The sequence below is a fragment of the Nicotiana attenuata genome, chromosome 5 (genome assembly GCF_001879085.1).
Source record: "Nicotiana attenuata strain UT chromosome 5, NIATTr2, whole genome shotgun sequence".
NCBI classification, from domain to species: Eukaryota; Viridiplantae; Streptophyta; class Magnoliopsida; order Solanales; family Solanaceae; genus Nicotiana; species Nicotiana attenuata.
In genome coordinates, this window is record NC_031993.1 from 36,317,373 (window position 1) to 36,332,723 (window position 15,351).

Genomic DNA, 15,351 nt, shown 5'->3' on the forward strand with positions numbered 1-15,351 from the left:
CTCAAAACAAGGATAGTGAAAAGTTCGCTCATCTTTCTCAAAAGAATGTCACAAGTTCGGCTTTGAGTATCGTAAGCTTGCCCCTTACATAAATCACCACTAATGTAAGCTCACTCAACTTGAAACCATGTAAGGCTTTTGCAGGATGTAATGAAGGCTTTAGAGAGTTAAAAGAACTCCCTATGTAGTCTCAGTCTGCGTGGGATCCTCAGCAACCTCAGCCTCAAGCTGTATCTCATCATCACCAGGCTGAGGGTCAACTGGGTTGCTGAGCATCCGGATCATCTCCTCAGTTGTGTGGGAAGTGTCAACCGGCTCCTCAGACTGGCCGGATGCTGCTGGTGGGGCTGTCTCCATGACCAGATCCAATGGCAAATCCCCTGCAGATGCAATCTTCTCGACCTCCTTAGTCAACTTCTCCACATACCTCTTTGATGCTTGAGACTTCTTCATCTTCCTGACCTGCTTGGTCAAGTCTGCAATGACCTTACCATGTGCCACTAGAGTATCAATAATAGTCTTCTAGTTTTCCAGAATCTTCTTCAATGCTTCCTCCACTGACGGAGGTACCTGTGGCTGTGCTAGGGCTGCTGGGGTTGAGGACTGTGCTGCAACAACACAGTCCTCAACCCCAGCTGCCGTAGTCTTTGGATGAAGGCAGCTACTACAAAGCTGACAGATGGAAGATGGTGGCATGGCTGCTGTCTCGATGGAAGTACCGGCTGCAGTGGAAGGCTTGGCAGCTGAATTAGTAACCACTATCGCTGGCTCCTCAGACTGGCCAGTGGAGGTAGTAGCTTTACCCTTGAACTTCGGGTTGTCAGCTCCCTGAAGGTGGTACCAAGATAAAAGCTTCTTAGCCTTCACATCTGTATCATAATGCTTGGACTCTACCCTTTGATCCTTGAAGTATTCGGTGAGGAAATTTGGGTACGATTAGGATCTCTCTCCCTTCTGGACAGCTAAAGTGATGTTGGTGGACATGATAGTACCAATATTTATCGAATATCCTGCCATAATAGAAGCCACCAAGACTGGACGGGGAAGTGAAAGCATGTTTTCGTTGAGGCACGGTCAATGCGGCTACACACGAACGTTTTCCACCCTTTTGCTTCAAAGTTGAGGGTGGCCCGAAAAATTGGAACTCCAGCTGTGAGCCACGGAGGTGTTGATCCTGGGATTGCCAGAATCTCAGAGAACCACGGACGAGCTGCATCACCCATGGCTAGCTTCTCCAAATACTGCACTGCCTCCACTTCTTTGAACCCCACATATATGTTCAGTGCCACAGGGTCCAAGCGGATTTTCAGATTCCGCACTTTGGTCACCTTGATGTGAGCAACATTCGCGTAGAATTCCTTGACCAGGTACTCATTTTCATCCAGAACTTTGTTGGTGAACCAGCTCCAACCTTTTCGCTCTTGGAATTGCCTGAGGACATTGGGGTTGTGTTTTTTCAGGTCTTCCATTAAAAACTATCTCTCAAGAGTGAGCGACCTCTGTGGCCACCATTCCCGGAACTTTGCCAAGGCAGTGGCACTAACAAATCTGTCCTCCCATATCTCCGGCCCTCGTGATCTTTCTAACCCTGGCACTGCAGTATCGCCCCCTCTTCCATCATCTGGAATAGCATCATCATCATCTTAGTTTATTGGGGCAGGGGGAACATGTGAGGAAGAGGGCTCAAAGTCTTGGCTGCCCTCGTTCGAACCTTCTGATAAACTAGCAGTTGATGAAGACTCATCCACCAAATGGAATTTCCAAGAGAATTGTTGTGATTGTGCTTCTTGTTGTGCTTGGGCTTCCGGCTGTGCATGCATGGAGTTACCCTCATAAGCTTCCCCGGATGGGACATATTCACTAGTTTCCGAGGTATCAGGGGCAGGGACTCTATTTGCTGTAGCTTTCTTGCTTATAACCATTTGAAGTGCAAGAGGCAAACTGCTTTTACTCGACCCCGGCCTCGGGAGGGTTCTGCCCTCCCTTGTGATAGATCACCTTTACCACATGAGCGAACCATTGTCTGTAGCACTAAGAACAAGAATTAGTGACAATTGAAGGTTATAATGTATACACAGGCACAAAAATGCAGGATGGAAAGTTGCAGTTAAAAGTGTCTCAGAAGGGCAGTGCGGACCGCACAAAAATGATTACGGCTGCAGAGCCCCAGGTTCAGACTACTGGCGTCTCTGAAGTTCCATCATTGCGGACCATACAAAAATGAGTGCGGCCGCACCAGGGCATTGCGGTCCGCACAATTTTGAGTGCGGCAGCATAAGTCAAGCTCACTATTCTCAGAACTTAGAGGGCTGCGGAGCGCACAAAAATGAGTTATGGTCGACGGCGCTGGTTTCATCTTCGGTTTTGCGATGCTCTCAAAATTAGGAAAAGAGGAGGAGGAAGAAAGGAGCGCATAGGTCACAGGATCTGAAGTGGTTAAAATTAGGGTATAGTTTATATAATTTTAAAAATATGGGTATAGGTTAAATGGGGGTGACCAAATAGGGCGCCCAATGCAATTTTTACAGAATTAATTGCTATTAATTTGGACTATGTATATTTATGCTTGTAAAAAATATGTACATATACTGTATCATTGTCTTAATTTCTTGGGGGGCTCTAGTATAAAACATTCAAGGTATTCTTATTAAAGGAAAGAGCCGAATAGACATTGCCGGAAGACGATCGTTTTTTTTCACAAGATTTTTCTTTACTCATGTCAACACCCTCACTTCTAGCATCTCAAGGTCTTGTTACCAAAAACCTTCCCAGATTGACAGACGTTCCATTATTGACACATCCCTAAGCCCGTTTACTAAGTTGGGCAAGCTTTAATGCCCCTACCTTCTGTCATGCAGCATGTACGAATTTGCCCTTGGACGCGCGCCTACGCGACTCTTCTCTTCTTTTTTCCTCAGCTTCTAGCCAATCTCTAGGCCTCACTTTGTGAACATATATAGAACTATGACAAGCTGTTCCTCTGGCCATCTATAGGTATACTGAAGTTCTTTTCTTGGTACTTTGTCGAACTTACGACTATTGCTATATTCTGTTTCATAGCCTCGGTTATCTATCATTATGGCTTTAGTGCATCTAGGTAGGTCATATTATACCATAACACTTATTCTGGTTTATTATTACTGAGGTCTGCTACCCAACTCCAGTTACTCTCTCGCTGCTTATCCTATATGTATAAATCTAAGTCCTTTAATGCTTCCTCGTTACATTTCATCTTAAGAATGGCAGCCTAATCGTATCTCATACTTTGGAACTTTTATCCATCTATTGTTGATTCACCTTAATGTTGACTATAATCGATTAGTGATAACTTGAAACTTCTTATGTAATACTTTTTCACTAGGGCTCAAGTCTCGTCGGCTAACATCTTAGGTTATTTACTTGCTCCACCTTAGGGAAGATACTATACTTCAATAACCATATTTCATAGCATCTCAATGTGATTCATCTTATGGGAGGTGTTCTAATCCCGTGCAGTTCATAAAATCCCTTCTCATTGAATCATTACTTCAATCGAAAACTATATTCCGAAACATCATCCTCTTATCAATTATCACACTCACACTCTTATTCTACTACCAGGGCAGCATTCCATCTCTTCTAAATGCTCTTAGTCTTAAATTCCTCCGAGTTCATTCAAGCTATACTGAGCTTTCTATAACTTACGAAAACCATCAGTTCTCTCATTTTGATGGGCTTAATCCCGAGGTCTTACCTATTTTTGTCACCTTCTCACTCACCTTTTCTTATCCTTACACCTATCTACCTACAAACCTTGTCGCTCTACCATACTTTAGCTTGCGACGTGCCCATATCTATTTATACTACTTGCACCCTTACTTTAACTTGCTATCACCATTGATTTACTTATGTTATTCTAGAACATCAAGCGAGACATCACGCCACTTATACCTCTTCTGTACTCTTGTAACTAGACCTCACTTGGAAACTATATGTTGGAAGATATGCTACTAATGACACAACTATCATTTTTGGACATTGAACCACGACGCTTCCACCCCTCTAACTAAAGCCTGGACTATTCACAACCTTCTGAACTTGAGTATCTCGTACCTTCTTCACCTTTACCTTACATACCTTTAAATCTCGCATTGCATCTTCAGTCGCTTTCCTAACCTCCCTTCCATATAGGTGGAATTTATATCAACAACTTGAGGCTCTATTATAATACTTGCACCTCTACTGTATACACAATCTGGCGGGAGCTTCATACTGACTTCTTATGGCTCAGCTCTATGGCAGGATCTGGAAACAAAAGAAGGGCAACATACCCTAAATTCCCTGTAGCCTCTCAATTATAAGTGTGGCGCGCAACACACCCATAAGTGAGACTCTACTAGATACGGCTTTGTTGACCCCCTAGGACACGACTGCTCTGATACCACTTTGTCACGCCCCAACCTGGGGAGGCGTGGCTGGCACCCGGTGCCGTACTGGCCCGAGCGAACCACTCTGTAACTCATGATCGTTCGATGCAAACTAGAAAATACGTAGTCTGACTTGGCTGAACTTATTCTTTTTGTAACTATCATGGGCCAACATGGACACAACTTATAAGGTATAAATATAAGTGGGAAAACTCTATAGCAGCGAACCATCATACTCAAAACATGAATACACACGGGCCATCAAGGCCTCTGATATGTTGTACATAATGAACCTGTGTCTATAAAGCCTCTAAGAGTATATGACATCAAAATATAGTCTGGACAGGACACTGGCCTACCCATAAGTGTACATATATATATATATATATATGTATATATATACATATATATATATATGTGTGTGTGTGTGTGTGTGTGTGTATGTATGTATGTATGTATGTATGTAGGACAATCTGATAACCTCCTAACTCGGTTGTACTCCGGATGAAATGGAGCTTTGCCAATCCTCAACTGGATATCAACTCTGTCTGTGACAAGAGCCTGCCAACTGGATACCTGAACCTGCAGGCATGAATACAGTGCCCCGACTATGGGACATTAGTACAAAGAAATGTACTAAGTATGTAAGGCAGATAACATATGAATAACTAAATTAAACTTAACTGACATGTATATATGATATACTGAAAGTAATCTGGAGGCTCAATGAAATCCTGGAATCATACTTACCTTATTTTGACTCGTAACATATCTAAGTATTGAACTATCCAACTTACGTTACAAAGGATGTATCCGAAAATGGGAAGGCTACGTTGGCCGAGATCATCTAATGTCGTATATACATCTAATTCGTGTCATGTTATACTTGAACTTGTTCCCATATGCTATACTGTACTGGAAACCATCATATTATGGAACTTCATATATAACATTCTTCTAGCCATCACACCTTATATCTGAAATACTTACCTAAGACAGATCAAACATCTCTAGGGCTACATTGAAACATAAAAGTGGCACTTACGCGTTTCATAAGGGACTGTCTGTAAGGCTCACTCATAAACATGAATAACCAGTGGCTCGTACGCGTAACATAGTAGACCATCCGTACGGCTCATAATACTGAGGTCTGGCTATGAGTGCAACTGAGACCGTCCATAACCAGCCTTCACTATGCACCTATGCGTTCATAGATCGTCCATAGGGCTTCACTGTACACTTACGCGTTCATAGACCGTCCGTAGGGATAATGTCTTATACATATTCATTTAATATCACTCATGCAGACATCATTCAATCATCAATAGATAAACTCGTATTCATAAAATTTAAGTTCATAAGTGACATCATTATAGTAACCAATCCTAATTCCTTAGCCGTTTGTTGCGTCATCCTTCGTATTTTATATTATTTAGTCCAAAAGAATGTTGTAACTATTTTGAAATCGCGCTTCTATCCTTATTTCACATGACAGCTCGTTGCTGGGGATTACATGATTCTTTCTACTTATACCTATGTAATATTTTAGCTTGTGAGGCTACTCGTTGTACATACATACATGTATATATATATATATATATATATATATATATATATATATCCACTCATCAATACGTAACAAGAGTTGCGGGATTACACTTTATCAACTTATATTCTTTGCTAAGCTTATCATATTCTGTAGTATACGATTCCTTAGGTAACGTACATCGTCTCTTAACATCACATTCGTATATAATCAACCTTACTTAACTTGAGAGCAACATAACTACCTTCGTGTGTCTTTATCAGTTTTTGTGAACACAAACGTGTAGTATTGGAAGTCATAGAATTGTTTACTCGAGTCATTCTTATCTTTTTGCAAACTATACATTATGCTACCTCGTTGAACTATTCGTGTATAACTATCACTCATTATAAGGACACTATATTGCTTCTAATTCATTAGACCATGCGCGTGTAATCTTTAATTGACATCTAGACGTCTTGTTGCATATAGAAGACAAGGACATTTTAGAAAAATCTATTTACTCATTAAGAATACATGAAACTATGACCAACACAATCCATTCCAACATTCATATGACTATACTCGTGAACGGATCTTAATCATCGGAATAGTACATTTACAAAGACTCGCCCCCTTGAATTCCTTATAAGGGCCATGTAACTTACGGAATCATGCCAAATAAAAGAAAAGAAGATCTTACATACCTCATAATGTCCAGTCCAATCCAAGCTAACTTAACATGCAGCTCCTTTGTCTACAAGCAATGAACAATACTATCGTCACAATACGAATGCCATAACTTATCGCATTTGAACAACACAGTTTATTCTATGATAAAACGGACAGAACCTCCCCTATTTATATAACTTCCCACTAGTTACAACAGCCAACAATAGCCCAAACAACATCAAGAAATACTCATAATAAGCCTTTCAAAACAGTTTAACAATCCCAACGAGCGGCAAGCTCGGTTTGTGACTAAACAACTATAGTTTTAAACCTCTTCTTTCTTCCAGAATTTACCAACAATATTAACCGCCACATATTAAATATCCCTACTGATTTTTAGCGATAATACAACTTCAAAATGACCCCATAACAGTCCCACAAGTTCAGCAACTTAAAACTTATTTTTCAAATTATTAAAACACGTTTCCGACTTGTCTTTTCTTTCAAATTGAACAACACAACCAACAGTACATAGCTAATACTATTCTCATATAAACAAGACATGAATTCAACTTAATAATAAGTTCACAACCAGAAAACAGTGATGCAACAACAAACAACATACTACTCTTTCGAAACTCGCAAGTTCTGGTCTTTACGATTGAGCTACAACTCGTAGAAGTTTATATAAGAGAAGAGAAGCATAAACTTACCTTGGACTGAGTAGAACCCACAAAACCTACTGCCTCTTCTTCCATAACCAGTCCCCCAACACAGAGACAAGAAGGAGAAAGGGAAACTAGCAAGATGTCCGGGTGTTTCGGCACTAGAATCACTTCGTATCACCCGAAATCACCTAGGGTTTGTTTAGGATTTTTGGGGGAGGAATTGTAGGGGTTTTGTCTGAAGTTCTTACACGAAATATGAGCAAAAGAAATGGTTTAACTCAGCCCTTAAAAGGCCCCTTGTCTGCCCCTTTTTGGGGATTTATTTGGTCTTTCATTTAAACAAGTGTCACCTACCAGTCTATGCGGTCTTGAAAAAATGCAAATATCTCTCTACCCCGATATTGTATTGACAAATGATTTAAATGCACTAGAAAATAGACTCATAGATTATCAATTTGGTAGGTGGATCATCCCATAATTCTATGTATATTGGGAGAAAAGCTCTGATACATTTGACCTAATTTTTAGCACATTATGAGTGTGACTTGTGATAACCTTTGCCAACTTTTATTCCACAACTCGCTTGACTTCAAAGCGTAACACATGACTATCATACGACTGAAATAACTCATAACATAACCTCTTTATCATGTTAAGCACCCTAGTCTTATTCCAAAAGTACGGGTTATAACATTCCCAACTTCTCAACTTCGCACGAAACTCATTTTCTTCAATTCGTTTAGCTTATAAGCCTTCCAACCATCTTGGTACTTGTTATTCATGATCTTAAATATTTGTAACCTCTATGGTAACATTATTAACTTACTTTATGTACTTTCAAAAAGGATCTCATTTCCGAGCTTACATCAATTGACTTACGACGTACTTTACGTACGAAAACATGGGGTGTAACATTTTCCTTAGTAATAAATCAGATATGGCAGCTAATGATATCAACATCACACACAATGTTGAGGGAAGCGAAGATTTGCCTCAACGTGATGACTCAATCAACGACATCCATAACAAAAGGGACAAACAACCTGGTCCGTGATGGGCAGTACCCGGAATGTGCGGGAACCAACTCTCAATGGTGCGGAGGAGGAACATGTCGTGGAAACCACGAAAATCTTAAGAGAATAGCTGAAAGCAATCATGAGTCACCTCTTAAGGCAGGACAGGGTAATGACGGAATTGAAACATGCGTTGTCAAGTGTAATGACCCGATCTGTCGTTTTGCTTTATAGAATCCCGTTCCCCTAAATAAGACTCCCCATATAGTTGTTTACTATTTTATGACTTGTAGGATGGTTAGTTCGGGATTTGTAAGGGTTCGGCTTGAAATCGGAACACTTGGTTCCTTAGTTTGGCTTTAAGAGGCTAAGTTTGACTTTGATCAATATTTTGAGGAAACGACCTCGAAATCAAGATTTGCAGGTCCCAATAGGTTCTATGATGATTTTGGACTTGGGCGTATGTACAGATCGAGTTTTGGATAATCTGGGAGTATTTCGGCGCGTAATAGTGAAAGTTGGCACATTAAAGGTATTGGAGTTCTTTAAATTTGGTTTGAAGTAGGATTTAGTGTTATCGAGGTCCGTTTAGGATTCCAAGCCTGGGAATAGTTTTGTATGGTAATTTAAGACTTGCACACAAAATTTGGCATCATTTCGAGTAGTTTAAGTATGTTTCGGCGCGTTCAGAGTAAGTTGGAAGAACTTGAAGTTCATAAGTTGATTCAATTTGGTTTGAGGTGTGATTCTTAGTTCTGATGTTGTTTTACGCATTTTAAGGGTTTGAGCGAGTTCGTTTGATTATTTCAAACTTGTTGGTATGTTTGGGCGGGGCCTCGGGTGTTAATCGAACTAGGCACGGACCAAGTTTGGGCTTAAGAGCAACAACTGAAGTACCAGGTTTCTGGTGAAATTGCACCTGCGGGCTATGGTCGCAGGTGCGAGCTCGCAGAAGCGAGCTAGAAACCGTAGAAGCGGACAAGCATAGTCAGCCTAAAAACCGCAGATACGGATACGGTGGGTGCAGATGCGCATACCTTCCAGCCTATGGTTTCTAGGAATCAAGAGGTCTAGTTAAGAGAGTAAAGAAGAGTTTGAGACAATGTGATGTCCCGCTTGATGTTACAGAATAACACAAGGAAATCTATGGTGCAAGTAAGTTGAAGGAAGGTTGCGAGTAGTATAAATGGATTTGTGTAGGTCGCAAGATAAAATATGGTAAAGCGACAAGATTTTAGGAAGACATGAGTAAGGATAAGAAAAGTCAAGTGAGAAAGTGACGAAATGGACGAGTTCTCAGGATTAAGCTCGTAAAAAGAAGAGAGTTGATGGTTTCTCTAAGTTATAGATAGCTCAGTATAGCCTGAATGAACTCAAAGGAGTCTAAGACTAGTAGCATTTAGAAGAGATGGAATGTTGCCCTGGTAGTAGAATGAGGGTGTAATTGTGGTAAATAAAGGATGATGTTTGGGTCTTCGATTGAGTAATGATTTGAAGAAAAAAAAGGGATTTCATGAACTGTACAGGATTAGGATACCCACGTAAGATGAATCACATTAGGATGCTAAAAAATACGGTTATGGAAGTATAGTTTCGCCCCCAGGAGGATCAGGAAAGTCACTTCAGATAATCCTCAATGAGACGTAAGCCCTAGTGACAATGCATTACGTAAGAGGTTCCAAGTTATCAGTGGTAAATTATGGATCAACGTTAAGGTGAATCGACAATAGATGGATAAAGTTCCAACGTATGAGAGGAGATAAGGATTCCATCCTTTAGATAAACAATAATAAGGAAGCATTGGAGGACTTGGATTTAAACATATTTGATAAGCAATGGAAGAGTAACCTGGAGCTTGTTAATAGACTCAGCAGCGATAGAACAAAGTAAGAGTTATGGTATAGTATGACCTATCCAGATGCAGGAAAGTCATACGGGTAGATAACCGAGTCTATGAAATAAGGTATAACAATATTCGTAAGTTCCACAAAATACCGAGCGAAGAACTTCAGTATACCTATAGATGCCTAGAGGGACATCTTGTCAAGCTCTGTATATGTTACAAAGTGAGGCCTAGAGATTGGATAAAAGCTGGAGGAAAAAGGGGAAACGAGTCGCATAGGCGCACATACAAGGAAAAAGTCGTATAGGCTGCATGACACAAGGTAGCAACAGTAGGATTTAGTGTTATCGAGGCCCGTTTGGGATTCCGAGCTTGGGAATAGTTCCGTATGGTGATTTAAGACTTGCGCACAAAATTTGGCATCATTTCGAGTAGTTTAAGTATGTTTCGGCGCGTTCAGAGTAAGTTGGATGAACTTGAAGTTCATAAGTTGATTCAATTTGGTTGAGGTGTGATTCCTAGTTCTGATGTTGGTTTACGGGTTTCGAGGGTTTGAGCGAGTTCGTTTTATGATTTCAAACTTGTTGGTATATTTGGGCGGGGCCTCGGGTGTTAATCGAACTAGGCACGGACCAAGTTTGGACTTAGAAGCAACAACTAAAGCACCAGGTTTCTGGTGCAATTGCACCTGCAGGGCTATGGCCGCAGGTGCGAGCTCGCAGAAGCGAGATAGTAACCGCAGAAGCGGACAAGCATAGTCAGCCTAGAAACCGCAGATGCGGATACGGTGGGTGCAGATGCGCAACCGCAGAAGCAGTCAAGGGACCGCAGAAGTGGAAGACTGCGCAGGTGTGGCTCGTCTGCCGCAGGAGCGGCATCGCAGAAGCGATCCATTATTCCGCAAATGCGAATTTAAGCCAGCCAAGGGAGGACCGCATCGGTGATGAGATTTTCGCAGATGCGGCCAGTGAACCGCAGAAGCGAAAATCGCTGGAGGCGGAATAGTTTATTTAATGCGGGACTTAGGCTATTTGGCTCATTTTCATTAATCTCTTGGGCGATTTTGGAGCTCTTGGAAGGGGGTTTTCACCTAGACCTTTGAGATAAGTAATTCCTATACAATATGAGTTTAAAATATAGATTCTGGGTAGATTTTAACGTGTAAAATGGTAAAAATCATGGGTTTAGATGAAAAACCTTGGTTTTGATGGATTTAACCACGAAAATGGTTATGGAATTTAGTGAAATATATAAATTAGAGTTCTTGGGGTTATGGGTAACAACCTTCTTCAAAAAATTTCGGAATCCGGGCACGTGGGTGTTACACCCCATATTTTCGTACGTGAAAGTACGCCATAAGTAAATTGATGAAAGCTCGGGAATGAGATTATTTTGAGGTTATAAGTATTATGCTATTTCGAACAAGTGGTAAGTAAATTTGTGAAGGTGAAAGGGTAATCGAATCGAAGAAAATAAGTTCCGTCGAAGTTTGACGTTTTAGGATAAAATATGGTCCAAGCTATAATACCCCGTATTTATGGACTAGTATCATACAAGGTACCACATGACCATAATAGTAAGATGTATAAAGTGTGTTAAAAGTGGGTAGTATTTTAAGTAATTTGAGATAATTCTTAATTATGTGGATTATTGGTTAATTGCGGAATTAACAAGCTAATTAAAATTAGTGGGTAATTAATTAATAACCTTGGGATAAGACCTAACCCCTCCCTAACGTGGCAGCACCCCCCCCCCTTGCCATGTTATGACTTTTGAAAGAGAATTAAAGGTGGCACGCTTGAAAAAGGTAGGTGACAACAAGCTTGAAAATTGGGGCCCACTCTCTTTAATAAAAGAAATCACCTCCCCTAATTCATTAAGAGGAAATACATAGCTAATGGATGGAATTCTCTTTCTCAATATGCTTAATTACATAACGTAACAACAAGTTTACATAACGAGTGGAATTCTCTTTCTCAAGATTACATAACGTAATAGCAACGGGATTTGCAATTCTAAGGGATCCCGGTATAATCTTTCTCAAGAATATTATACGGATTTTTTCCTACTTCGATCTGTCGTTACGTGTTGTCGCAATCAATGTGTGTTAGAGGGATTGTCAAGAGAATCGACTCAGGTATGTTAAGTCTATCCCTTCTTTCCTTTTGGCATGATCTATACGACACAAACGAAACGAGCAAATGCACAATTTCCATAAGGCGAATTACGTAAACGGCCCCTTCAAGTTGTCCTCAACGATCATTTGAACACCTCAACTGAGACCATTTCCAGCTAGACACTTCATGTGACTGTTAAGTAAATCAAATAGATACCTCACAGTGACATGGAAAGTTACATGTATTTTAATTGCGTTTGGGCGCGTGAGGTTTTATCAGACTTTTTCTTTTATTATTTTAGAATTATATTAAGTTAAATTTTGAAAGTGGGTCCCACATTATTAGTTTTTTTCTCACTTAAAAGTCTGTCAGCAATTATATTAGACCTTTTTCACCCAAAATTTCATGTGAACCTTCCTCACCCTCAACATAAGTAGCTCCACTACCTTAAGCTACCACCAGAGTAGTGGTCGGAAGTTTGGCCGGAGCCTTCACTGGTCTATTTTTTTTTTTGAAGCAGAAAAAAGAAAAAAAATCAAGAATTATACTTGTTACTTCACCATATTAAACAATCTCATATACAAGAATAACACAAAAAAATCAAATCAGTTCCAATCCAACCCCATCATCCCAGCAATTGAACAAACATACCCTCTTCAAGATTTTAATGCCTTAATACAGCAAAATGGAGAGAGGAACAGAGAAGTTCTAGCCGACTTCCTTTTTTATATTGTTTCTTTCTCGTCTCCGACGAATAAAAATACACTACAGAGCCGCTGTGTAGCATTGAAAAGAGCAGATCCTACTTTGAAATTGTAGGTTAACTGGACGGCGCTGGTTTTGGTTTAGAAGAAGAAGATGAAGTTGGGGGGGGGGGGGGGGGGTAGGAGAAAGGGCGTTGGAAATAAATGGGGGCACTGGTGTTGATACCAAATTTTTTCCTATATATTTTATAGACATATATACCTTCAAAATAGCATATATATGCATATATAAGCATGCACAAGGTTTTTATAACTTTTCTGTAATTTTTAAAGGCTTTAAATTGATTTATTTCTTCCCCTTTTACTTATAAAATTTTCAATAATTACCCTTCGAATTATTGTTGTGGTAATTTAGCCATCAAAATCCTATATTTATGCCAAAATATTGCCTAAATATTTTTGTGCATTTTTTATAATTGCATTTATATTTTTAAAGCCAATTTGCATATAATTGCAATATTAGCCTATTAATGTATAATTACGTTATTAATGCATAAAATGATCTTCTATATTTTTAAAATGTTAAATAGCTATTTTAAATCATTTTAGAACACGAAATTATTTTTTAGAAATCATTTATTATTTATTATAAATTATATAGGGTTAAATTGGCTATTTAAAACTTAGCCAAATTTATTTTCAATTTCAGCCTAAATTCAACCCAATACCCCAGCCCAATTTCTGATCAAATTACCCGACCCAGGCCCTAAATACACTTACCCGACCCAAAACCCATCAGATCATGGCCGTTGATCTGAAATCAAAGGCCCGTATTTGTTCTTTCATTTTTAATTCCAAACGATCCACTAACCCTAATCACTTCTATACACCCGCCGCCCTAAATCCTCTCTGCTCTCAAAACACTCTCAACCTAACCCTTATCTTCAAACGCCGACCTCCCCATCTCCGGCCATCTCCGGTGACCTCTCATCGTTTCTTAAGCCTCCAATGGCTTCTCTCATGTCACTCTTGCCTTCTTTAAGGTCCTCAACGGACCAGGGCCATGACGACTTGCATATAGGGTTCATCTCCTTCCTGTTCCTGGCTATTCCAGTGTGATTTCAAGCGAAATCATTCTGTATTTGCTACGATCTTTGGGTTTCTGGACAGGTTTCTTCATCTCTGTATGGGTTTCTTTCAAAACCCTAATTTCTTTTCTATACCTCCTATATCTGTACAGATCTAGGACGATTTGAGTTTGTTTCTTGAATATTTTACACTATCCTTGAGGTTCTTTACATGAATCATGTGATTTCAAGTGTTTTTCATCTTCTTCTAAAACTAGGGTTTTCGGAACTTCCTTTAAACCCTTGTTTAACTGATTCTTTGTGTTTAAACTTCTATTGCTCACATATTTTGACTGATTCTATGAGTTTACTACAACTTTAACTCGCCTATGCTGAAAGCCCTAATTTTATTTTTAGGGTACTTCGTTTGGTTTTTGTGACTAACCAGTTCTCGTTTGAGTTTCTGTTATTTCTCGTGATTGTCTTGCCTTGATATGCTTCTACTGAGTTTCTTAGCCTAAACTTACACTGATCCTATGTGCTTGTGTTCATCTTGACTGTTCACATCAAGACTTGCATCTTTTCTCACTAAATCAGTATTGTTCAACTTTCGTGTTTGCTAGAGTTCTGCGTCGATTCTTGACTATCCATATCTTACTTTATTTATATGTTAATGTAACGACCCGGCCTGTCGTTTTTGGAATTTACGCCCCGATCCCCCCTTAACCGCTTCCCCTAAGTTCATTTCTGCTATTTTGGTTTGCCGGGATGTTCGGTGTTAGGATTCGGAGTGTTTTGGGACACTTAGTCCCTAAATGAGAGCTTAAGTGTTGAAAAATGGTCCGAAGTCGGAACAGTGTGATGACGACCTCGGAATAGAAATCCGATGGTTCCGTTAGCTCCGTTAGGTGATTTTGGGGTTGGGAGCGTGTTCGGAATGTATTTTGGAAGTTCGTAGCTCATTTAGACTTGAAATGCCGAAGTTTGAATTTTTGAAGTTTCCGGTCCGATAGTGAGTTTTTGATCCGAGGGTCAGATTGGAATTCTGGAAGTTGCAGTAGCTCCGTTATGTCATTTGGGATGTGTGTGCAAAATTTCAGGTCATTTGGACGTGTTTTGGTTAGGTTTTTGATCGAAATCGTATTTGGAAGGAATTTGAAGTTCTTAGGCTTGAATCTTTGATTAATTTGGGTTTCCGGCGTTGTTTTAGGTGTTTTCAAGATTGGTACAAGTTTGAATAAGGTATTAGGTGGTATTGGTGCTTTTGGTTGAGGTCCCGGGGGCCTCGGGATGATTCCGGGTGGTTAATGTCACACCTCCTTTTTTCTTACGCCCG